This window comes from Martes martes (assembly GCF_963455335.1).
Source record: "Martes martes genome assembly, chromosome: 6".
Lineage (NCBI taxonomy): Eukaryota > Metazoa > Chordata > Mammalia > Carnivora > Mustelidae > Martes > Martes martes.
The window spans coordinates 72810893-72838594 of record NC_137893.1 but is presented as its reverse complement, the minus strand read 5'-3'; the positions used below and the strand labels follow the sequence as shown (position 1 = coordinate 72838594).

At 36.5% G+C, this 27702-nt stretch overlaps 1 pseudogene across 1 annotated transcript; it reads left to right on the top strand.

Annotated features, from left to right (window-relative positions):
* The first annotated feature begins 7408 nt into the window (after positions 1 to 7408).
* LOC308344334 (ATP synthase subunit d, mitochondrial-like) lies at positions 7409 to 27702 on the top strand (annotated as a pseudogene). The gene is made up of 2 exons: positions 7409 to 7492; positions 27177 to 27702. The product of its transcript is annotated as an ATP synthase subunit d, mitochondrial-like (transcript).

Here is a 27702-nt window from a genome sequence, read left to right as displayed (position 1 = left end):
TGTCTTCTGATTCAGAGGTATCTTGATTCATGTCAAAAACTGCATATACACAAAATAATAGAACACACAATTACACACAAATGTACATGAAATAATTCTTGGACACACACACAGCTTTATTTTTATTTACACACAATAGCTTTATTTTATACACATAGCTTCTCTTTCCATGTAACTTGTTCAACTCTGGTAAGACGTGTTCCAGAGGCAGATGAAAATACACAGTGGTGGGGCGCCTGGATGGCTCAGTGGGTTAAAGCCTCTGCCTTCGGTTCAGGTCATGATCCCAGGGTCCTGGGATCGAGCCCCGCATCGGGCTCTCTGCTCAGCAGGGAGCCTGCTTCCTCCTCTCTCTCTCTGCCTGCCTCTCTGCCTACTTGTGATTTCTGTCTGTCAAATAAATAAATAAAATCTTTAAAAAAAAAAAAAAGAAAATACACAGTGGTAAGAAGAATACAGTGATATGCACAGCATGAGGGAGAACTTATTTGTATGTGTTCAGTTGAGTTTTAGGCATAACTTGGAGCTTGGTAGGGTACTAGTTCAAATTTCTGCTCTTCCACAAATCTTTCATGACACGCATATTGCTAGGTACACAAACAGGCCTTCCTCCAGTGTATTTGATTGCACTTGCCATTAGCATATAAGAACATATTCTGGATATATTATAAGTAGGCCAGTAACAAAAGAAAGAAAAAACTCAATAACTATTAATTTTCTATTCCAAAGAAATTGTTCTGGACAGGAAAGCTATGTCTAAACTTTTTTGTTGCCCTCCAGGGTTATTAGTTCTCCTGATATATGCCAGTTTCCCAAGTCTTAAAATGAAACTTGATGTCTATTGGTGGTCCTTGCACTGGGTAAAGACACAGGCCAAGAAAAGTTTGGCTACTCATTGTTAACCACTTCTTACTTATGCAGAATTTTAATATGACATGGCAGTGAAATCAGTTGAAAGTTCATTTAGTTGCCAATATTTTTTCTTGGTTAACTATTAGTAAGTACCTAATAAATATTTTCAACTTTATAGTCTTTGTCAAATCCAATATGTCTTCTAGCATTCTTTTTGGTGAAATGTCTTCAAATTTACCTGAAGTTGGTGTTTTGTATAAAGGGATGACAGTGATATAGATTCACACTGACACTGAGACAGAAGTAGCCAAAGAATTATTTAAGGACATCACCATAATTTTCCAGGACATGAGATGGTTTACTCTATCACAGATACCAGGCACAAACTAGGATTCCTTCACTTTGGTTATATCTCTCTTGCAAAATTGAATAGAGAAAGTATAAAACTGTAATTAACCTGCTTGAAGGGGTACAGTCTTCCATCAGAGGTGTGTGCAAGTGTGTTTGTGTGTGCATATGTGTGTATGTGTTATATGCTTTTAGGTTCATTTATTTATGTTATCACTCAATTTTGCTCTTCAATCCAAATAAATTTAATTTTATTTACTTTTTTAATTTAAATTCAATTAGCCGACATACAGTACATCATTAGTTTCAAATGTAGAGTTCAGTTACCCATCCCCCTGCCCACCTCCCCTCCAGCAACCCTGTTTGTTTCTCATTGTTAAGAGTCTCTCATGGTTTTTTCCTCCCTCTCTGATTTAATTTTATTTTTCATGTAAATTATTAGTATTTTAAACACCAAAAGAGTATAGGAAGATAGACTTAAAGTTTCGTTCCTTTTCCTTTCCCTATCTCTTTCCAACCTATTTCCAAACTACAGAGTTTCTGGTTTAACCATTCTGAGGGGGGTTTATCTTTTTGTAAAAAAGATCTATCTATTTATCTATCTCTGTATTTATATACTTATCTCTTACTTTCCCTTTATTTTTCTACAAAATGTAGAATACTATATATACTCTTCGGCACCCTGATTTGTTTCACTTAATTTTTTTTCTGAGAAATTATGTCCTCATAAAGATTTTGCTCAACTGATAAAAAAGTTTTGTTTTGTTTGCTAATACTTAGTACTCCTCTGTATGGACGTTCAGTACTTTTTCCAACCAATATCCCATATATGGCCATTCAGATTTTTTCTTAATATTTTTCAAACACAAATAATAGCATGGTGAATAACATTGGATGTATATTGTTCTGTCTTCCATTTCAAAAGAGATAAAAATTTTAAGTAAGTTCCCAAAAGAGGGATTGCTCATTCAAAAGATGAGTGCATAGTAACTTGTGGTTCTGGAACACAAACACATTTCCCCGCTCCTCTATATCTAATAAAATGCCTAGAAATTACTCTAAAAAAAAAAAAAAAGGAGGGGAGCCCTGAAAGCTGAATAGTATAATGTAAACTGACTGGAGACTTCAAGATTTTAGAAATGACATTGTGGTGAGTTCCATGGGTTTTCACTTATCTCCTATGAAACCCCCACACAGGGGGAGACCTGCAACCTGGAACTGCCAACAGGAAACACAATAACAACAAGAAGAGATGCTCTCTCTGGCCAAGCACTAGGAAAGGGGAAACTCAAGAGAGACCTAGTGGAAACCCAGCCTCCCATTTCACAACCTGAACACTTCTAGGCAGTCTAATGTACAGGTAGGAGCAGGAGCAGTGGCAAGAGAAGATTCCAGGTCATTCCAGCTCCCACTCCACAAATATGGTATGAGGGGGTGGTCCCATCCTCCAATAGGCCTGTGACATGAAACCCCTCTGTGTCCCTATGACCTTCACACCCGCAGTATCTGTATGTCCCTCAGTGACATTAGGTGCCTCAAGGAAGTGACTTCTGTTCCCATAGATGGGACCAGTAGAGTTTGAGTGGGAGCCCAACAGCATCAGAACACAACAGACCAGAAGAACTTTGTAAAACTTGAGAAAGCTAAACTGTCATTGGAACTAAGCCCACAAAAGTAGACTGGAATCCATATGCTAAGCCTAAACAGGGTGATTTCCTGCTAAAATTATTTATATAGGATTAAGAGTATCCTAACATGGTAATCAGAATGTCTAGTATACAATCAAAATTGTTGGACAGAGTAAGAACCAGAAAAAGCACCATTTTAATGAGAAACTACACTGAACAGATGCCAATACTGAGATGAATCAGATGTTGAAATTATCTGCCAAGAATTTTAAAACAGCTATCATAAAGATCCTTCAGGCCCTAAGGGACATTTATAGACACTCCACCCAGTAGGAGTAGAGTAAAAAATTCCTTTCAAGTGCCACAAAAATAGATCATTGCCTGGACAATAAAATTAACTTAACAAACTTAAAAGAATTTTTAAAACAGAGAGTATGTTCTCTGACCACAATGAAATTAAGCTAAAAATCAATAACACAAGGACAATGGGAAAATCACCCAGGACAGAAAATGAACAAGCACCAAACCAATTGCATTTCTATACACTAAGAAATGTAAACTAATTTCTGTAAAGTGTCATTTACAATCACTCCAAGGAAAATGAAATACTTAGGTTTACATCTAAAATGAACATGCATTATGAAAGAAACTTTAAAAAATGACCTCAATACTTGTTAAGATATACAATATTCACTGTTTGGAAAACTAAGTATAGTAAAGATGTTAGTTCTCTCTGAATTTATCTATAGGTTAAACACAATTTCTACCAACATCTCAGTAAGTTTTTTTTGAGATGTAAACAATCTTATTTCAAAACTTATATGGAAAGGAAAAGCCCTAAAATAACTAAAAACTCTTTTGAACTAGAATAAGTGGGAAAAATAGTTCTTCCTGGCTTACCACATAGCCAAAGGAATCAGGTCAATGTGGTACTATTAGAGGAATAGACATATGGATCAATGGAACAGAATAGGAAAACATGAAATAAATCAGCACAAATATGTGCAAATAATTTTCACAAAGTTGTAAAAGGAATTTAATGGTGAAGGGAGAGCTTTTTGAATAAATAGTGCTGAAGCGTTTGGACATCCATAGGCAAACAAATGAACCTCAATCTGATCTACATACCCTATACAAAAATTAACTCAATGTAGATCAAGGACATAAATGTAAAATTATAAAACTTCTAGAACATATAATAAAATCTTTGAGACCTAGAACTAGGCAAAGAGTTCTTAGATTTGACTCCAAAAGCATTTAAAAGTGAAAATCTATAAAAGGAAATTGAAAAATTGGATTTACTAAAAATAAAAAAAATTATGAAAGATTCAATTAAGATGATAAAAAGTTAATCCATAGAAGGAAATTGATCAATTGGACTAAAAAAAAATTAAAAATGCACTTCTGTGAAAGATTCTGCTATGAGGATGGAAAGATAATCTACAGACTGAGAGAAAACATTTGCAAACCACATATCCAACAAAGGACTTGTATTGAGAATATATTAAAAAATTCTCAAAACTCAACAACAAATAATCCCATTAAAAATGGGCAAAAGACATGAACAGACATGTTACTGAAGAAGAGTGACAGCTGTCAAATAGGCACATTAAAAGATGTCTAACATCATTAACCATTGAAGACATTGAAAATTAAAACCACAATGAGATATCACTAAACATCCATTATAATGGTTAAAGTAAAAAAATATAACAGTAACACAAATGCTAGTAAGGATATAGGAAATTGGACCTTACATATGTTGCTGTTGGAAATGTAAAATGAGCAACCATTTTGGGAAATCATTTGGCAGCCCTTGACTCTGGGAAACAAACTGAGGGTTGTAGAAAGGGAGGTGGGTGAGAGTTGGGGTAACTGGGTGATGGCCATTAAGGAGGGCACATGATGTGATGAGCACTGGGTGTTACATTCAACTAATGAGTCATTGAACAATTGAACACTAGACCAAAAACTAATGATGTTGGTTAATGGAATTTAAATTAAAAAAATAAAAATGAGTTATGTTAACATATAGTGGGTTTACTTTTGCTATTCTCAAATGAAATAATAAATATTTCAAAAAATAATATAACTAAAGATGAACTTACCATAGACATATGACTCAGCAATTAAATTCTTAGGTACACATACCAAGAAAACGATCATTTATTTTAATACAGAGAGTTGTAGACACATATTCACAGCAACTTTATTTGTAATAGCCCCAAGCCATAATAGCTAAAAACCCAAATAGCTTCAGTGGATAAATAAAAACAAGTGGCACATCTCTGCCATAGAACACTATGCAGTAATAAAAAGAAACGAACTATAGTTGACCTTTGAACAACATGGTCTGAACTGTGCAGGTCCACTTAGATGTGAATGTTTTTTCAATAAATATGCTGGAAAATTTTTGGAGATATGCAACAATTTTAGAATTCTCACAGATGAACTACATAGCCTAGAAATAATGACAAAAATTTTTTAAAAAGTTATGTATGTTGTGAATGCATAAAATTTATATAGACACTAGTCTATTTTGCCATTTCCTCCCATAAAAATACACAGATCTATTATAAAAAGTTAAAATTTATCAAAATTTACACAAATACTTACAGGCTGTACATGATACCCTTCCCAGTAAAGAGAAATGTAAACAAATGTGAAAATACAGTATTAAATCATAACTATAGGTACAAAGCTACACCAGCAGGAATGAAAAGCTTATACTTTTGGTGAAATATCTTTTTATCTCACATTGAAAATGCAATTTTTATATGGGTGCAGGATTGCTATAAGACACTTTTAGCAAAAGGAAGGTGAAGAATCTAAAGCTGGAAAATTGAATTCCAGAAAAGGATGGTTTGATAATTTTAGAAAGAGGCTTGGCTTAAAAAAATGTCACAATAACAAGAGAAGCAGCTTCTGCCCATCAAGAAGCAGCACACAGTTTTCAGGTTTTATTAAGAAAATCATTGAGGAAGGGGTGGAAAAAAAATCATTGAAGAGAAAGGATATCTGCCTGAAGAGCTTTCTAATACAGACAAAAAAGCGCCCTACACTGGAAAAAATGCCACAAAGGGTATTTGTTAGTAAGGAAAAGAAGTGAGCACCAGGATTTAAGGCAGGAAGGGATAGGCTACCTCTACTGTTTTGTGGAAATGTAGTTGGGCTTATGATCAGGTCTGCCCTTATTTATAAAGTTGCTAACCCCTGAGCCTTGAAAGAAAAGATAAACACCAGCTGCCAGTTGTTGTACAACAAGAGGGCCTGGACAATAAGAACACTGTTTCTGAACTGGTTCCACTGATGTTTTGCCTCTGAAGTCAACAACTACCTTGCCAGTAAGGGACTGTCATATATATATATATATATATATATATATATATATAATTATATACATATATAATTTTATATATAAAATTATTTATTATTAAATCTCATAAGTCAAAAAGCTGAGTGTTAGTGACCTTGATGGGCTTGCTCATATTTCTGCAAGTTTTTAAAAAATTTTTAATTTAATTTTATTTTTTCAGTGTTCCAAGATTCATTGTTTATGCACCACACCCAGTGCTCCTTTCAATACGTGCCCTTCTTAATACACACCATCAGACCCACCCATCACCCCACCCCTCTCCCCTCCAAAACCCTCAGTTTGTTTCTCAGGTCCACAGTCTCTCATGGTTCGTCTCCCGCTCCGATTTCCCCCAATTCACTTTTCCTTTCCTTCTCCTAATGTCCTCCATGTTATTCCTTATGCTCCACAAGTAAGTGAAGTCATACGATAATTAACTTTCTCTGCTTGACTTATTTCACTCAGCATAATCTCCTCCAGTCCCATCCATGTTGATACAAAAGTCAGGTATTCATCCTTTCTGATGGAGGTGTAATATTCCATTGTATATATGGACCATATCTTCTTTATCCACTCTTCTGTTGAAGGGCATCTTGGCTCTTTCCACAGTTTGGCGATTGTGGCCATTGCTGCTATGAACATTGGGATTCATAGGGACCTTCCTTTCACTACATCTGTATCTTTGGGGTAAATATTCAGTAGTGCAACTGTAGCAACTGCCTTTTAAAGGCCTTTTGATATTGAACAATGCCTCTGACTACTCAGAACTTATGAGTTCAACACCAAGGATGTCAAAGTGGTCTACTTGTCTCCAGACATAACGTCTCCAGTTCAGCCTCTAGATTACAGGGTCATGAGGACCTCATTATACACAGTACTTTATGGAAAGGATTGTCCATGTTATGGAAGAGAATCCCAATGGAGAAAATATCATGGAAGTCTGGAAGGATCATACTATTGAAGATGCCAGTATTGTTATAGAAAAAAAAAATCATGAAAACCATCAATCACCAACAACAAATTATTGCTGGATAAAACTGTGTCCAGATGCTGTGCATGCCCTCACAGGATTTATAATGGAGTCAATCAAGAATATTATGAAAGAGAACATGGATATGGAAAAAGAAAAGAGTGGGTTAGTAAAGAGTTTCAAGATATGGATCTTGGAGACATTCAAGAACTAATAAACCCCACATCAAAGTAATTACCAGAAGGCAACCTGGAGATGAGTGCTTCCAAACCAGTGCCAGATGATGACGAAGGAGACAAAGAACTAGTGCCAGAAAACAAATTGACATTAGACAACCTGGTAGAAAGTTTCTGATTGTTTAGGACTGCTTTTGCCTTCTTTTATGACAGGGACTCTTCTATGATATGGACACTGAAACTAAAGAAGACAATGGAAGAAGGACTTGTATCATCTAGAAATGTTTTTAAAGAAATGAAAAAGAAAAAAGTCAGACAAAGATTATGATTTATTCTATAAAGTTATACTGAGTGTGCCTGTCTCTCCTGCCTCCCCTTCCTCCTCCTCGTCTCTTCATGCTCTGCCATCCCTAGGACAGCAAGATCAACCCCTCCCTGCTTTTTCACTTCCTCCTTCTCCTCAACCCACTCAGTGCAAAGATGAAGGTGATGAAGATCTTTATGATGATGAGCCACTTCCTCTTAAATAATCATCTTGCCATACCTGTAAATAAACTTTTCTGTTCGGAAACTTACCTGTTGTGAGTGTGACTGTCTTTGTGTGAAAATCTAATAACTATGGCAAGAACTCTATGGGACATTTTTGTGTCATCATGATTTTCATCACTGAGTATTCATCATGTAGAACACCATGTGTATGGCTTGTATGGAAGTGCACAGCCTATCCTTACAGAGGTAAAATGTGAGTGATATTTAATATAAAATTAATAATGTATTAGTTTTCTTACTGTTTTATACCTTTTGTTTTAAAGAATTACATTGCTGTACAGTATGCCCCTCTCTCTTATAATTGGAAAAACTGTGTATCAGCCTATGGTCATAGGTTTTTTAAAAAAGTGTAACAATGTTTCCAATATTGTATTATGAATATGACTATAATAGTGTATGCCATAATGATTCATTCACTAGTGTACAAGCTAGACTTCTATGAAGAAATTTTATCAATTACATGATGCTACCATCAAGCAATAATATTGCTTCTTCTTCATTATCAATGCATGAATCATTTACCCGTAAATAAACTTAAATTTCCTTTTCATGCTAACTTCTGCTTTTTATATTTAGTATTAGTAATACATATGACATCTACAGTGTTTTGTATCATAGACAATACTGTTGTAGATACTAACAGATTATTTGACTTATAAACAGATGATGTAAACTTACAGCATCAATAAATGCAGAACAGTAAATGTATTTTCTCTTCCTTAGGATTTTCTAAATAACATTTTCTTTCTCTAGTTTTAAGAACTTTAAGAACACAGTATTTGTTACATATAATATACAAAATATGTGTTAACTTACTGTTTCTTTTATCAACAATGCTTCTGGTCATCAGTAGACAATTAGTAATCAAGTTTTTAAGGAGTCAAGTTATATGTGGATTTTTAACCACGCAAGGGTCAACTGTAAGTATAAACAACAAAACTGTAACAAAAATCAGCTGCTGTTAATTCTTCCCAATAGCAATTTAAAAAATGCATTTTAACTACTTTTGAATTTAAGAGAGCAATTATATTTGAAAATGAGGAAGATATTTGGTGTATTGCACTTGACATTTTTCTAAGAATTGAGATTCCATAATGAAAATATAAATTATTTTTGTATATTATTGTTATTGTAGTAATTATAGTAGTAATTATTGTAGTAATATCATTACTATGGTGTGATATATCATTATTAATTATTTTCAACAAAGTATTGTCACATACTCACCCATTCCTTTCTTCACAAATTAAACATATAGCTACACCTCTTGAAGGATGGAGAAAGAGGTGTTTAGTTTAATTGAAATTTCAAATCCAGCAAGGCTAATTCTCTGTGTAGATATGATGGTGAACTTGGTTTTTGAAGAGTTGATCAGAAACAATTTGTGGTACTTAAAACTGAAACATTTGTTGGCCAAAAGTAGAAAGTAGACAAGGTCTAAATTTGATTATGAAAACATGTTCATTATGCTTTTCTATAGCCATGTTTTGGGGGTATAATCTTAGATTAAATGCTATATTTTTTCCTCAGTTCTGACAAGTACTATCCTTCTGGCAGAAAACAATGCAAGCATGTCCCCCAAAATCTGGTTCTATCCATCATGAAAACTGATCCACTTTGAAAGCATTTCAAAGCACATTCTTCCAGATACATATTAATATTTTTTTAAGATTTTATTTATTTATTTGACAGAGAGTGAGATCACAAGTAGGCAGAGAGGCAGGCAGAGAGAGAGAAGGAAGCAGGCTCCCTGATGAGCAGAGATTCCCGATGTGATGTGGGACTTGATCCCAGGACGCTGGGATCATGACCTGAGCCTAAGGCAGACGCTTTAACCCACTGAGCCACCCAGGCGCCCCCCAGATAAATATTTAATATCACTGAAATGCTTTCCTGTGTTTTAAACCTAAAAGGTTTTATATGTATGTGACAACCACAAATGGTGTTCTTCCCTCGTTTACAACATTGTAAGATTATATGTGTACAATTTTCAGTGAGAGGGATTTTACTGTTGCAAAAATATTAATCAGATTCTCCCACTTGGTTTAGCATTCACAGGCATCTTCTAGGAATTTGATGACCTATTAGGAACCAATGGACTGCATATAGTTTGTCCCTGGAAGTTGCTGGCAACATTTTTAATGATGAGTAATACTGGATTCCTATATTACTCTAAATCATTATTTCAACTTGATATAAAAACATACCTTCATTCTTCAATTTTTCTGCATGAATATCATTAAATTTTCCTATTTACCCATATAATAATTGTTGAGGAGGCAAAATGCAGGAAATACTATATAACATTCAAAAATTAAAATAGGCAGGAAATAATGTGTGAAAAAGCAGTCATACTCTCCCTACAAAAGCAAGAAACTACAAGGACATTTTTTAGAAGTCCACTTATCACCAATTTCTGCTCTTAAAAATGCAATGGAGAGGGAGGAGTCAAGATGGCAGAGAAGTAGCAGGCTGAGACGACATCGGGTAGCAGGAGATCAGCTAGATAGCTTACCAAACCATTGCAAACACCTACAAACCCAATGGGAAATTGAAAAGAAGAAGAGCAACAATTCTAGAAACTGAAAATCAATCACTTTCTGAAAGGTAGGACCTGCGGAGAAGGGAATCCAAAGCGACGGGAAGACAGACCCCGGGGGGAGGGGCTGGATCCCGGCAAGTGGCAGAGCAATGGAGCACAAAATTGGGACTTTTAAAAGTCTGCATGGAAAGACATCGCTCCAGAGGCTAAACCGGGGGGAAGCCCAGGCAGGGTCAACATAACCCCAGGTCCCGCGGGGTCACAGAAGGACTGGGGGTGTCTGAGTGCCACAGAGCTCGCAGGTATTAGAGGGGGGAAGCTGGCTACAGCGACAAAGCCGAGGAGTGAGCTCTCAGCCCGGGGTTACCTTGTGCTGGTCGCAGGCTGGGTGGGCTTGGAGCGTGGCCGGAGGCCACGGAGACGGAAGCCACGGAGACGGAAGCGACCGGGCGCTTTTCTCCAAGTGCCAACAATTGAATACTTTCTTCCAGGTGTGACCACAGGCCAGGGAGGCAGGGTGGTTGGATGCTTTTCTCTGGGGGTGCACTGAGGAGTGGAACCCCAAGCTCTTGGCTCCTCCGGGCCAGAGACTGGGAGGCTGCCATCTTCATTCCCGCCCTCCAGAACTCTACAGAAAGCACTCAGGAACAAAAGCTCAAAAACAAAAAAGCAAACCCAAGCGGATTACTTAGCCCGGCCCCTCGCAAGGGAGGTGCAATTCCGCCTGCGGCAAAGACACTTGAGAATCACCACAACAGGCCCCTCCCCCAGAAGATCAACAAGAAACCCAGCCAAGACCAACTTCACTCACCAAGAACAGCAGAATTCTAGAAGAGGAGAAAGCAAATCTTATCTGGACAAAATGACAAGGCGAAAAAACTCACCACAAAAAAAAGAACAAGAGGCCGTACAGAAAGCTGGAGACCTAATCAATACGGACAATGGTAACATGACAGATCTAGAGTTCAGAATGATGATTCTCAAGATTCTAGCTGGGCTCGAAAAAGGCATAGAAGATATTAGAGAAACCCTCTCTGGAGAGATAAAAGCCCTTTCTGGAGAAATAAAAGAACTAAAATCTAACCAAGTTGAAATCAAAAAAGCTATTAATGAGGTGCAATCAAAAATGGAAGCTCTCACTGCTAGGATAAATGAGGCAGAAGAAAGAATTAGTGACATAGAAGACCAAATGACAGAGAATAAAGAAGCTGAGCAAAAGAGAGACAAACAAATACTGGACCACGAGGAGAGAATTCTAGAGATAAGCGACACCATAAGACGACACAACATGAGAATAATTGGGATTCCAGAAGAAGAAGAAAGAGAGAGGGGAGCAGAAGGTATATTGGAGACAATTATTGGAGAGAATTTCCCTAATATGGCAAAGGGAACAAACATCAAAATCCAGGAGATGCTAAGAACACCCCTTAAAATCAATAAAAATAGGTCCACACCTTGTCACCTGATAGTAAAATTTACAAGTCATAGCGACAAAGAGAAATTCCTGAAAGCAGCCTGGGAAAAGAAGTCTGTAACATACAAGGGTAAAAACATTAGACTGGCAGTGGACCTATCCACAGAGACCTGGCAGGCCAGAAAGAACTGGCATGATATATTCAGAGCACTAAATGAGAAAAACATGCAGCCAAGAATACTATATCCGGCTAAGCTATCATTGAAAATAGAAGGAGAGATAAAGAGCTTCCAGGACAAACAGAAGCTGAAAGAATTTGAAAACACCAAACCAGCACTACAGGAAATATTGAAAGGGGTCCTCTAAGCAAAGAGAGACCCTAAAAGGAGTAGATCAGAAAGAAACAGAGACAATAAACAGTAACAGTCACCTTACAGGGAATACAATGGCAATAAATTCATATCTCTCAATAGTTACCCTGAATGTTAATGGGCTCAATGCCCCAATCAAAAGACACAGAGTATCAGAATGGATAAAAAAACAAAACCCATCAATATGCTGCCTACAAGAAACTCATTTTAGACCCGAAGACACCTCCAGATTTAAAGTGAGGGGGTGGAAAATAATGTGCCATGCTAATGGACATCAGAAGAAAGCTGGGGTGGCAATCCTTATATCAGATCAATTAGATTTTAAGCCAAAGACTATAATAAGAGATGAGGAAGGACACTATATCATACTCAAAGGGTCTGTCCAACAAGAAGACCTAACAATCTTAAACATCTATGCCCCTAACATGGGAGCAGCCAACTATATAAATCAATTAATAACAAAATCAAAGAAATACATTGACAGTAATACAATAATAGCAGGGGACTTTAACACTCCCCTCACTGACATGGACAGATCATCTAAGCAAAAGATCATCAAGGAAATAAAGGCCTTAAATGACACACTGGACCAGATGGACATCACAGATATATTCAGAACATTCCATCCCAAAGCAACAGAATATACATTCTTCTCTAGTGCACATGGAACATTCTCCAGAATAGACCACATCCTGGGTCATAAATCAGGTCTCAATCGGTACCAAAAAATTGAGATCATTCCCTGCATATTTACAGACCACAATGCTCTGAAGCTAGAACTCAATCACAAGAGGAAATTTGGAAAGAACGCAAATACATGGAGACTAAACAGCATCCTTCTAAAAAATGAATGGGTCAACCAGGAAATTAAAGAAGAATTGAAAAAAGTCATGGAAACAAATGATAATGAAAACACAATGGTTAAAAATCTGTGGGACACAACAAAGGCAGTCCTGAGAGGAAAATATATAGCGGTGCAAGCCTTTCTCAAGAAACAAGAAAGGTCTCAAATACACAACCTAACCCTACACCTAAAGGAGCTGGAGAAAGAACAACAAAGAAAGCCTAAACCCAGCAGGAGAAGAGAAATCATAAAGATCAGAGCAGAAATCAATGAAATAGAAACTAAAAAAACAATAGAACAAATCAACAAAACTAGGAGCTGGTTCTTGGAAAGAATTAATAAGATTGACAAACCCCTGGCCAGACTTATCAGAAAGAAAAGAGAAAGGATGCAAATAAATAAAATCATGAATGAAAGAGGAGAGATCACAACCAACACCAAAGAAATACAAACAATTATAAGAACATAGTATGAGCAACTCCACGCCAACATATTTGACAATCTGGAAGAAATGGATACATTTCTAGAGACATATAAACTACCACAACTGAACCAGGAAGAAATAGATAACCTGAACAGACCCATAAGCAGTAAGGAGATTGAAACAGTCATCAAAAATCTCCAAACAAACAAAAGTCCAGGACCAGACGGCTTCCCAGGGGAATTCTACCAAACATTTAAAGAAGAATTAATTCCTATTCTCCTGAAACTGTTCCAAAAAATAGAAATGGAAGGAAAACTTCCAAACTCATTCTATGAGGCCGGCATCACCTTGATCCCAAAACCAGACAAGGATCCCACCAAAAAAGAGAATTACAGACCCATATCCTTGATGAACACAGATGCGAAAATTCTCACCAAAATACTGGCCAATAGGATCCAACAGTACATTAAAAGGATTATTCACCACGACCAAGTGGGATTTATTCCAGGGCTGCAAGGTTGGTTCAACATCCACAAATCCATCAATGTGATACAATACATTAATAAAAGAAAGAATAAGAACCATATGATACTCTCCATAGATGCTGAAAAAGCATTTGACAAAGTGCAGCATCCCTTCCTGATTAAAACTCTTCAAAGTGTAGGGATAGAGGGCACATACTTCAATATTATCAAAGCCATTTATGAAAAACCCACCGCAAATATCATTCTCAATGGAGAAAAACTGAAAACTTTTCTGCTAAGGTCAGGAACACGGCAGGGATGTCCATTATCACCACTGCTGTTCAACATAGTACTAGAAGTCCTAGGCTCAGCAATCAGACAACAAAAAGAAATTAAAGGCATCCAAATTGGCAAGGAAGAAGTCAAACTATCACTCTTTGCAGATGAAATGATACTATATGTGGAAAACCCAAAAGGCTCCACTCCAAAACTGCTAGAACTTGTACAGGAATTCAGTAAAGTGTCAGGATATAAAGTCAATGCACAGAAATCAGTCACACTTCTTTACACTAACAAGACAGAAGAAAGAGACATTGAGGAGTCAGTCCCATTTACAATCGCACCCAAAACCATAAGATACCTAGGAATAAATCTAATCAAAGAGGCAAAGATTCTGTACTCAGAAAACTATAAAGTACTCATGAAAGAAATTGAGGAAGACACAAAGAAATGGAAAAATATTCCATGCTCATGGATTGGAAGAATAAATACTGTGAAAATGTCTATGCTACCTAAAGCAATCTACACATTTAATGCAATCCCTATCAAAATCCCATCCATTTTTTTAAAGAAATAGAACAAATAATCCTAAAATTTATATGGAACCAGAAAAGACCTCGAATAGCCAAAGGAATATTGAAAAAGAAAGCCAAAGTCGGTGGCATCACAATTCCAGACTTCAAGCTCTATTACAAAGCTGTCATCATCAAGACAGTATGGTACTGGCACAAAAACAGACATATAGACCAATGGAACAGAATAGAGAGCCCAGAAATAGACCCTCAACTCTACGGTCAACTAATCTTCGACAAAGCAGGAAAGAATATCCAATGGAAAAAAGACAGCCTCTTCAACAAATGGTGCTGGGAAAATTGGACAGCCACATGCAGAAAAATGAAATTGGACTATTTCCTTACACCACACATGAAAATAGACTCAAAATGGATGAAGGACCTCAACGTGAGAAAGGAATCTATCAAAATCCTTGAGGAAAATGCAGGCAGGAACCTCTTTGTCCTCAACCGCAGCAACTTCTTCCTAGGAACATCGCCAAAGGCAACAGAAGCAAGGGCAAAAATGAACTATTGGGATTTAATTAAGATCAAAAGCTTTTGCACAGCAAAGGAAACAGTTAACAAAACCAAAAGACAACTGACAGAATGGGAGAAGATATTTGCAAACGACATATCAGATAAAGGGCTAGTATCCAAAATCTATAAAGAGCTTAGCAAACTCAACACCCAAAGAACAAATAATCCAATCAAGAAATGGGCAGAGGACATGAACAGACATTTCTGCAAAGAAGACATCCAGATGGCCAACAGACACATGAAAAAATGGTCCACATCACTGGGCATCAGGGAAATACAAATCAAAACCACAATGAGATACCACCTCACAACAGTCAGAATGGCTAAAATTAACAAGTCAAGAAATGACAGATGCTGGCGAGGATGCGGAGAGAGGGGAACCCTCCTACACTGCTGGTGGGAACCACTCTGGAAAACAGTGTGGAGGTTCCTCAAAAAACTGAAAATAGAACTACCCTATGACCCAGCGATTGCACTACTGGGTTATATCCTAAAGATACAAACGTGGTGCTCCGAAGGGGCACGTGCACCCAAATGTTTATAGCAGCAATGTCCACAATAGCCAAACTATGGAAAGAACCTAGATGTCCATCAACAAATCAATGGATAAAGAAGATATGGCGTATATACACAATGGAATACTATGCAGCCATCAAAAGACATGAAATCTTGCCATTTGCGACGACGTGGATGGAACTAGAGGGTATCATGCTTAGCGAAATAGGTCAATCGGAGAAAGACAACTACCATATGATCTCTTTGATATGAGGAAGTGGAGACGCAATGTGGGGGGTTTGGGGGGAGGTAGGAAAAGAAAAAATGAAAAGATGGGATTGGGAGGGAGACAAACCATAAAAGACTCAATCTCCAAAAACAGACTGAGGGTTGCTGGGGGGTGGGGGGACGGGAGAGGGTGGTGGGGATATAGACATTGGGGAGGGTATGTGCTATGATGAGTGCTGTGAAATGTTTAAACCTGGTGATTCACAGACCTGTACCCCTAGGGATAAAAATACATTATATGTTTATTAAAATAAATAAATTAATTTTAAAAAATGCCATCGAAAGGAAATGTCTGCATATCTGAATATTTTTGATCACTGAACAATAATATGATCAGAACACTCTTGAATAAAAACTAACACTGTGATATGACAAATGAGGCAATGCACAAGAGCCAAATGAATTTACCTAGAAAATCACTCCCTAACATACAACATATAAACACAATACAAAACTGCTTGTTAGCATATAACACTGGAAATGTGTGTGCTATTAAATTAGGTATTGATAAACGACTTAATCTGGAGCAAGCCATCAGCTCCCTAAAGTGAGATAGATAGGCATGAGAAATAGTGTATCCATACATCCTAGCTTGCCTAACAGGGAGCTTGCCTGGCAACTTTTCACTTACAAAGCATCCAGATTTGGAAGAGAAATTATACATCCCTCTAGGCCATAACCTGCATTAAATCAAAAGAAACAAAGAAAACATACATGCCTGGATATATGTTTAAGGAATACTGATCCATGCTGTTGTTTATAAATGAGCCAAGTGATTACATAACGTGTTTAAATGGTAAAATAAATTCATAAAAAACAAGATTGAAACTATGATAGAAATTAATAGTTTATAATACTAAAACACAAAATTATAAAAGTGTTAATTAAAAATATTATATTATAAATTAATAGGAGTTAAAATGGAAATATTTACCAAAGGGAATAAAAGAATGACAAATACAGGCACAAGCACAAAATTGAGGATGACTTATTTGAGTGAAAGAAACTACAGATAGATAAACAACTTTGTGAGTCTAGGGTGTCTCTGACTTGGCTGCCTTTGAGGCTGAGATTTACTGCGCCGGGTTCATGGGGGCTGAAATCCACATCCAGCTGTCCTCAAGCTATAGAGCAAAAGTTACGTAATCATTACCACCAGACATTAATTTTCCCTAGTTGATTAAAACTAGCAAACATATGTATTTACATTGAATTATTGTGGAAGTTGCCAGGGAAGGATATTATGCCAAAACAACAACCAAAAAAGTTTCTATCTTTGCAATTCTGATATTTCAAGTGACTTCCTTGAAACTATTTTTTTTTTTAAAGATTTACTTATTTATTTTTGAGGAGGTTGAGGGAGAGACAGAGAGATGCCCATGCATACTCCCCTCTGAGCACAAAGGGGGTATGCAGAGCTGGATCACATGACCTTGAGCTCATGACAGGAACTGAAACCAAGAGTCAGACACTCAACTGACTGAGACACCCAGGCAGCCCCTTGAACCTATTTTTAATGCCAGTTGTATTTGTTATAGGAATAATTTATTTAATGTAATCAAGTATTTTATACATAGGTGATGAAATGTGTGGGAGTTTTCTTTGTGGGTTTTTTGTTTTGTTTTGTTTTGTTTTTTGGTTTGTTTGTTTGTTTGTTTGTTTTCATTTTGTTTTGCCCTACTCAGGAAAGTCAACAGAAGAAAATTTCAAAAAGTGCTGTCATATTAAAAATAAACTATAAAAGTTTAGGTAGGAGTTGGATTCTAGAAGGATTCTGCACTCAGAATACTTTTGAAGGATCCTAAATTTTACCCCACTTGTAGAAACTTATACAGGAAAACATAAGGCATTGTGTGGTTAAGAAAAGGATGAAGTTGAATTCTAACTAACCAAGCCATGGGAAGGCTTTGACTAGGAACTGGATGCTGGCTGACACATGGACAATTTTAAATGAGAACAAAATACTGAAGTCATGTTTACATCTATTTCGTTTATGATTCTCTATCCAATTTCTTCAAATCACTGACCATCTCCTTCATCATCCAATTGTGGCTTTAGGAAGACTTCTGCTGAATTTCAAAGTTGCTTCTGTGTCCTCTGAGTCTTGATCTGTATCTGTCATCTTCACCTCTTCCTCTTTACTGTGTTGCCAGCGACCCTGTGATTTATTCCATGTCTCAATATATTTTTATGAAGACTGTGCTGTCCTTACTAAATATACTTATAGACTCACTTTTCCATTCTCCTGTGTTTGATCAGCAGCTGTGGTAGATTGAAAAAAGCATTGACCAACACAGTATTGAAGAACAAAGTTGGAGGACTGACACTATCTGGCTTCAAGACTTACTACAAGGCTACAGTAATCAAGACAGTGTGGTATTGCTGAAAGAATGGACAAACCAATGGGACAGAATAGAGAACCCGGAAAGAACCATGGAAATAAAGGCAACTGATCTTTGACAAAGGAGCAAAGGCAATACAATGGAAAAAAAGAAAAGATTGCCTTTTTAAACAAATAGTGCTGAAATAACTGGAATTCACATACACAGAAATGAGTCTAGACACAAATCTTGCACCCTTGACAAAAATTAACTCAAAATGGATCTAAATGTAGAACACCAGGGGTTAAGGTAGAAGGCAGGATGGATAGGTGGAACATAGAGAATTTTTAGGGCAGTTAAACTATATAGTACTATAATGGTCACTTACGTTTGTCATAATTCATAAAATGTCCAACACCAAGATTTAACCCTAATGTAAACTATGCTTTCTGGGTGATAATCATGTGTTGGTGTAGGTTCATCAACTGTCACCCTTTTGGTCCCAATTGGATTTTGAGTGATAATGATCTACCAGTGTAGGTTATTTGATTATAATAACAAAGACACCACTGTGGTACAGGCTGTTGATAACAGGGGAGGCTGTGCTCCTATGGGGTTCGGCGGTATATGGGAACTCTCTGTACTTTCCAAGCCATTTTGTTGTGAACTTAAAACTATTCTAAAAATAAAGCCTATTAAAAGGGAAAGGGGGAGCCCTGAGGCTTACCAAACCCCTCCTAGAGGGAGGCAGAGAATGTTGCTATTAGCATCAAATTCTAAAGAGAGAACAAACACTGTCATCTGGGTTATGTTATTGTTTATTTAACATTAAGCAGGAAGTAAGCAGCTGCTGTGTAAGGGATACAGTGCTGGCTGGTTAGAGACTCGGAGATGTGGAGAGCAATGAGAATTGAATCCTTGTTCACTACATGGAATGGTGAGGTCCAGGACACATTACCCCAAAATATAGCACCTTAGAATGTTGCATATTTCAGGGTAAAGGAATTTGAGAAGTGGCTGCAGCAGGAAGGACTTTCTGACTCTCCCCCAAAGCAGGTCACACAACCCTCAGATGAGAAGTACCCTTTCTATATCAAGAGGAAAGGAACATCTCTATCTCTGAAGACAAGGGAAAGAGAGGAATCTGAACATCCTGTTAAGAAATTTCCCTCAGTTTAGTATATTTACCTCATACCTTTGTCTTATTATGTCTTTCCAATCTTCATCAAACCTAGCATAAAAACACTCGGGTTTAACTATTTCTTTGGATTTTCATTCCCTTATGAATGTTCTCATGTCATGTAAAACTTATGTTAGATAAGCTCGTTGAGGCACCTGGGTGGCTCAGTCAGTTGAGCGTTGGACTCTTGGTTTCAGTTCAGGTCATTGTCTCAGGGTAGTGGGATTGAGCCCTACACTGGGCTCTGGGCTCAGCAAGGAGTCTGTTGAATAGTTTCTCCCTCTCCCTCTCTCTTCGCCCCTCCCCCTCCTTGCACTCTCTGTCACTCTCTCTCTAAAATAAATAAATAAATCTTTAAAAAAAAATTCTTGTGCTTTTTCTTTGTTTTCCTGTCTTTTGTTACAGGGGTTGCAGTAGAGAATTTGAAAGAGTAGAGGAAAAAGATATTTTTTCCCCTACAGAAAAAAATAAGCAGGTAAATATATAGTCCCTATGGAGTGAGAAGTATGGAGGAAAAGGAAGTGATAAAGTCAGCTCTGGGGGCACAAGGAAGTCTCCTGAAAGATGTCATATATTCCCAGTCTTAAAGGATGAATAGGATTTCATCTAATGGAAATTAATGGCAGAAATAATATCACATAAAACAATTTACAAGGAAAGCTCCTGCTACATGTCTGGACAGTCAAGTGGACCTGTGGAATGATTTACATAGTTGCAACACTATTCACTCAGCTTAATATTTATTTTTTTACTTAAGATTTCCCTTGAAGAAATCCTGTCTTTTGGATTGGAAAAGCTAGCTTTTGGGTGGATTGCCACTTGAAAACTGTTTAAGACGGAATTCAAGTTCTACTCAATGGTGCTTCATATTCTTGATTTTAGCAAAGCAGCTCTACTTGAAAGATTACCAGATTCTAGCAGAAATTTTGCTTCAGTTTCTTTGCTTTTTAACTCTATGTTTTCAGCATTATCTAGTCAAGGCTCTAAACTTTGGTTTTATTCCATTATACTGAGCATTACTATATGAGAAAAATAAGTAAAAATTAAACATTTGATAAGAAAATCTTTAGAGATTTAAAGTTTTAATAATCTCATTTCATGTTTCCAAAGAAGGAAGCTTAAATCACCAACATCTTCCAAAATAATCCTTCTACTGAGTGAACTCATATCCTTGATTTGATGGCAGGTACTATTTCATTTTCCTACTCAAAAATTAGGGAAGGTGAGATTCAGAAAAGTCAATCAGTTTGCATTTATTTCTACCTTTTTTTATATTTGAATATTATGAAACAGAATAAGCAAAAAGCTGGCCCATCTTTGTGGACTGAAATACTCATTCCTATAATATTGATACAAAATCTTTTTCTGAAGGACCTATTACAACGGATTCTTGTTACCGGAGTTAAATACTCCTTCATAGTGGCTTTGCTACCTTAAAAGACTGTTGTTTGATTTATGTTTTCTCCACAAAACACCTGATTCTACATGTTCTCCAGATTCTTTTATACATTTTACATTGTATGGCATGCATGGGTAACAAATTAGAAGTTTAATCACAGATATAAATCATTGTGATACATCATTTTAAAGAAGGAAGTGTGACTTCCTCTAGAAATGTCATCCGACGTCTGCAACAACAGGTCCTGGGCACCTTTAGGGCTCTCCTGAAATCATACTGCTCTCTCCATGGGGTGCAGGCAGCATGTCTCCTGGAACATGCCCTTTGACTGACCTGGAGGTAATATGTAGCCCTTCTATTCCTTTCCTGGGGCTCATTATTTTTGCTGCCTCAATTGCTTTTGAACAGAAAAGTTAAACACAAAACGCTGCCTGAACAATGGAAGTAATCATTACAATTTTTTTTTATCAAAATTCAGCCCATCAAGTTCTGTAGATTTCAGACATAACCAAAAATCCTTTTCCCAAATCCTACTGTTCTATACCAGGCCTTCCCCAGCTCGTGGGTTATGTAGCAAAGGAAGAAACAGAAGCACACTATAATTGAAAGTTTGAACTGTACTCATTTAGCATAGTTCCAGAATAAATGTACCCTGTTGAAATAAGTTAAAACAGAATTGAATCATTTGTAATCCTCATGGCAAAAATATCCAAATTAATATGGGTATGAAAGGTAGAGGTTATACGTTAAAATTTATATTAAGAATCACTTTTTAGATATCATAACTATATTCCAGACTTGGATGGTACAAACTCTTACCTTTTAAGATATAATTAAAATAGATTGAGTGGAAAAAAAGAAGAGATTTAGTGGAGAGTTCAAAGTATTTTTTTTTTAACTTTGACATGTTACAAGTTTTAGCTTTTTATACGTTGTGATTTTACTGAAAGTGTCAGATTAGGTATTGTGTCTGGAAAACATTAGTGAAGGAACATAAGGTATAGAACTGTCAAATCACTATGCTGCACACTTGAAACTAAAATAACATCATAGGCCAACTACACTTTAAGAAAAAAAAGTGTAGTATGGGCTCCTAAAAGGGAGAAGCAAGCTTTCGGAAAATAGGGCCCTTGGATTTATGAACTAGATGACTAGCAGCATCTAGTGGTCATTCCTATAATCAACCCCGCTTGCTCTTCATTTCTCCACTGTTGCTTAGAATTCAGTCATATGACAGAAGTCTAGCAGGTATTGTGAATTAAGTAAGATTAAAAAACTAAGCTGTTGATGACGTGATTTCTCTGGCACTTCTGTTCTCAAGGGCCAGCATGTCTGCCATCTGCCCCTTGCCAGACCTTTAACTTCTGTATTGAAAGCTTTCCAGGACTTCAATAAAATAGTACATGCTGTCTGAAAAATAATAATGTTACTTAATTCTTTTTTTAAGAAAAGATTTGATTTATTGGTTTGAGAGAGAGAGAGACCATACAAGCAGTGGGGAGGGGAAGAGGGAGAAGCAGACTCCCCATTGAGTGGGAAGACCAACGCTGGACTCAATCCCAGGACCCTGAGATCATGACCTGAGCTGAAGAGAGATGCTTTAATGACTTAGTCACTCAGGTGTCCCCTCTAATGTTATTTAATTCTTAAGATATCATATTTATAGTTAAATTATGTATTTTACATTTTATTTTAAAATAAAAAAATAAAATAAGGCCACCTGGGTGGCTCATTCAGTTAAATGTCCAACTCTTGATTTCAGCTCAGGTCATGATCTTGGGGTCATGAGATCAAGACCTGCATCATGCTCCTTTCTCAGCAGGGAGTCTGCTTGAGATTCTCTGTCTCTCTCTCACTCCCTCTGCCCTTCCCCTGTAAAATAAATAAATAAATTTTTTAAAAAACGAAATAATAAAATAAATAACGGGAAACAACATAAACTGCAATCTAAGAAGTTGGTTTTAATACACTTATATAGCATAGATATACAATACCTATACTATTATTTATAGCTTTTGGTATATGAGCTATAGAATTTAATACATTGAAATGCGAGAGTGTTACTTGTCATGAGAAGGGTGGTAACTTTGCTAAACACGGGAGACTGGCCTTAATTTTGCCAACTTTAGCCCTAAAAGGTAAACTAATATTTTAAGACTCCTGCTACAGATTCTCCGTTATTTTAACTGATTAAAATGGCATGCATGGATTTTGAACCATTGTTTATTTTACTCAACTGTTTGAAATCAGACAATAGGAACAGCAGGTTTCAAACGTTGAATACACATAATCTGGCAGGGAGGGCTCATATGCATACAAAGAAATAATAATAGCTGATAATTACTTGGCAACAAAGTATTTTATATTTTTCATGGTCAATATACAAATAAAAAATGAATACCAATTAAAAATTACTAGGAAATGGATGATTACTATTAACAGAATTCAAATGCTTTAAAAGATTATTTCTTTCAAATATCGATAATATTTATTATTGATACTGAAAACAGAAGCAGGATTGCAAGCTAAAAACAGAGGGGAAATGAAGAAAGAGACTAATGCTGACCATGTACATTTCAAGTGCCAGACGCTGGGTATTTCCTCATGTGCATCAGCCATCTCTAAATCTCCATGACACTTCTGGAGACAGATGTCAACAGCTGTGCCACCCACCCCATTTTATAGGGAAAGAAATGGACTCCCGTTCCTGTGATCATACAACGGGTAAGTGACAAAGGTGGATCTGAATTCAGTTCACTTTGACTCCAAAATCAATGCTGTTGTAGATAATGCTGCTATAAACATCTAGGTGCATGTCACCCCTTGAATTAATATTTTTGTATTCTTCAGGTAAACTGCTGGTAGTGCAATTGCTGGATCATAATGTAATTCTATTTGATCTTAGTACAATTAACATAGTCTGTGTTATTTCAATCCTTTAAAAGATTGCCTTATGACCCAGTATATAGACAATTTTACATAGAATGTATTCTCTATATGTCCACTTGATTAAGGTAATTAAAAGTTTTTTAAAAATCAGCTTATTCTATGATAGAGATTGGTATATTAAAAATCACCCATTATAATTGTAGAATTACCTATTTTTAAAATTTCTTGTGAAATTTTTAGCTTCATCTATTTTAAACCTAAGATATAGAGGGTAAGTACTTACAGTTGTTAAATTTCTGTTAATGTGTTAAATTTGTAGTCTAATTTTTTTATTATAAAATATAACCATTTTATCTTTGACATTGATTTGGCCTTAAATCTTTTTTTTTTAATCTAATTCCAATAAAGCTTCACTAACATTCAAAGGAAAAAAAAAACAATGCTTTCAGTGCTTATCAAATTTTCATATATATACACTAAAAGTAAACTCTGGGCAAAATGCTCTAAATACAATATCAACAATTTTTAGTTCTCTCATTTTTTCACGAGCCTTGGAAAAATAGCTCCTGGGTCACATGTTGTCTTGAAAGCTGCCCCACTGCTCAAGTCTGACTTTTATTCATCAATGAACAAATTTCTTCATTTCACACTTTCATTCAACTATTATGTTAAGCATTCAGGAGACTAGAGAAAGCTTAAGATACAAGTCTAAGTTAAAGGCAACATAGTGTATTGAATTTATACAGCATTAGAGATTCATCTATTTAAAAAAAACAACAACCATGTATTGTGTATCTACAATGTGACATGACAGATACAAAGACCTGAATACCGGGAAATTACTGAAAATATTCACAAGTATGCACAACCCTGAAGACACATTGCACCCTATGTACTATATATAGTGGTTGAGAAGAGGTAAGAATGATGATGTCTGCTTGAAGAACGTCTTGCAGAACTTACAGAGATGTTTGAAGTCTGCAGTACACTAACCTGATTGAGATGGAACGGAAGAGGAGTCCATGGGAAGGCAAGAAAGAAATTGAGAGTAGTATATGGCCTTGAAACATAATTAGAAGGTAATACTACATCGTGGGTAATGACTCTTTATGGCTTTAGAATAATGAGAAATTGACATCACCACTGAGATGCAGGAGAGTTTGATGCAGCTGGAAGAAGCTCTTAACTTCTTAAGTTAACTTAATGACTTAAGTTAACGTTAACTTAACAACTCTTAACACATTAGCTGGTCTAACCTGACACATTCTCTTTCCACGACATTGTTCCCTAGGAGTTACTAATCATTCATTTCCTACTTTGGCAACACTTTCTATTTAATATAGTTGAAACATTGTCCCTTAGTTATGTTGAAGCTGTAGTGTGTTTATTGTCAAAGTTAAACAATAATACCTCTATAATTTAGACCCTCAATCATTGCTTTACACAGTGGCAAGGAACCATAAAAATGTACAAGCCGATGTTGCATAGTGATCTTAACTGTCAATGAGAATTTTTAAAATTGTTCCATGATCTTTACAAATTTTGCCTAAACATGAAAACAACTTACTGTCAGTTAAAAATGTGTAAGGAAATGAAAAACAACAGTAAAACTCATATTTGTCTAGTACACTGTAAGTGAAAGCAATTGGGAACATTGAGAATTAAGGTGTCCTATTTCTTTGTAAAAGACATACCAAGAATGGTGTGGCCAGTCCTTGCCTCGTTCTCCCCATGTCTCTTACAACACAGAGTGAGCATACCTTGGTGAACTGTCATTTTCCTTTCTAAATTTGAATGGCTTCCAGCGTTGCATCCTTGCAATGAGATGAAATATCCCAGAGTACTCCTCTAATGTGCAGGTTTGTGCAGTCGCCACCTTCCCCTCTTCCTCCTCCTTTATGCTGCTCCGTTGGCCATCACCAGGTTGCTCAGGCTGCACACCTAGAGTCTCCGAGGCAGCCAAGTCAACATTCCCATAGTCAGCTACGCTTCCAACTGCATTCACGTCTGACTCGAATTTTACTGCCAGTGTCACTGCCTTTCATTTCTTTGCTGCATTCTCATTTTCGTTGGCGTCTTTGACACCCATTTTGATCTATCTAATTTTCTAAATGTCAGTTGAGTTTATCACTGGGAGACCAGGGAGCAACACAATTACATGCGTGGCTGTCCTGTGTGAACACAAGGAATGACAGATGTGCCATGAGTGAGCAGCCACCAACATATTTCAAAAGAAATGACGTGATTAGCCACTGATCAATATTTACATGTGTTCTTTACATAGAGATTTGTGGAATGAAGAGCTAGCAGCCCTGTTTGCACTTTGTAAACTTAGCTCATTGACTGTGATACTAAAATTTGAACTCTGTTATTAGGGGGTGTCATTATTTGGTATTATTTAACTAAACCACGGTAGCTGAAAATTATGCATAGTGGCACAATGCAAGACACACACACACACACACACACACACACACACACACACACAGAGGATTAAGCACACCAAGGATGGGGAACAACTGGGAATCTCAAATGCAGCTGATTAAAATGAACATAGGATAATTTTGGGAAACATTTTGAGAGTTTCGTAAAAAGTTAAATATATACCTACTGTATGACCCAGACATGTCATTCCTAGATATTTACCCATCAGAAATAGAAGCATATATAATAGAAGAACTTGTAGACAGTTGTTCCTAGTAGCTTTATTTGTAATAGCCAAAAACTGGAAATAATAAAAATGTCCACCAACCTGTGAATGAATAAACAACCTGAGGTATATCCACACAGTGGAACACAGCAAGACAAAGGTTAAAAAATTTATATAGGCAATATAGCATGTATGACTCTCAAAATAATTACACTGACACAAAAGTAAAAGAAAAAAGTATAGACTCTGTGACTCCACTTATAAAAAGTCTGGAAAAATGCAAACTGATTCGTAGTGATAGAAAGAGGACAGAAGGCAATCAGAAAGAAGTGACCAAGAAAAGTAAGAAGACCAAATCAAAGTTACATGAAGAAATTTCTTGGCATTATAGATATGTTCATTATGTTGATAGAGATGGTGGTTTTAGGGTTTAAATATATGTCCAAATTAATCAAACTTTCCATTGCAAATATGTGCAGTTTATTGTCTGTCAATTATATCTCAACAAAGCTGTTGTAAAAGTCAATATATAAATATACTTCATTTTTCTTTGTCTTTTACTGTCATTAACTTTGCATATATTTTTAAATTGTTGTTTCATACTTGTTTAATGGTGATATAAATTAACTGAAATAAATTTGGTTTAGCCATTCCTTGCTGCTGTGGACTGTGGGCCATCAGTGAAGGATCTCAAGATGGCTGGGTGAAAACTTGCTCTAAAATTCGTTGACCAGGTAACTTTTGGAGAGATCATATCCTGAAACCAGAAGGCCATTTTTGACTCCCCCAAATCCTGGAAAGAGACACCTACCTCCAAATCAGCTATTATCCCTAGAAACCACCTGCTATCGACTGGGCTTACTAGAAGGCCAATGTCGCAAATGCTGGGTTGGTAGATGACTTTGAGAAGAAGTTTAATGCCCTGAAGGTTCCCATGCCAACCGTAAATATACTGTTAGGATGGGTGCTGAAGAAAAAGATGTGAAAAGTTGTGCTGACTTTTTGTCCTTCTCAAAGGCCAGAATTGAGGAATATAAAAAAGAGCTGGAGAAGATGAAGAACGTAATTCCGTTTGACTAGTTGACCATTGAAGACCTGAAGGAAGTCTTCCCAGAAACCTAATTAGACAAGAAGTATTCCTATTGGCTTTAGAAGCCAATTGAAAATGTATAA